The following is a 389-nucleotide window of genomic DNA, read 5'->3' as shown; positions in this document are numbered from 1 at the left end:
TCTAATGATATAAATACAAGTGTTAGAAATCACATGCATCCTACAAAGATATATATATCCCTGAATGCAGTCAACTCATTTCCAATGTTTCCTTTTTCTTTGGTAATCATGGAATTTCAAATTTAGCTGTAAGCCAGACTATTTTCCTACCCCTAAACTGTCAAGAAAAGTTCAAGAAGTACAAAAAAAGTTTATATGAAAATAACCTCTTTCATTTACAATGGTCATATTTTCATACCCACTTAGTCCAAAGTATCTGGAATCTTACTAGTCACTTTCATTCCTTTTTTAGTCTTTGATCTGTTAATGTTTCTAATTCAGAAAGCTTTCCATGTTGATTTTCTAAAAGTGTATTTTAGTATCTAGTTATTAATATATACACATACATA

This window comes from Strix uralensis, chromosome 5 (assembly GCF_047716275.1).
Source record: "Strix uralensis isolate ZFMK-TIS-50842 chromosome 5, bStrUra1, whole genome shotgun sequence".
Lineage (NCBI taxonomy): Eukaryota > Metazoa > Chordata > Aves > Strigiformes > Strigidae > Strix > Strix uralensis.
This window is presented reverse-complemented; position numbering follows the sequence as displayed.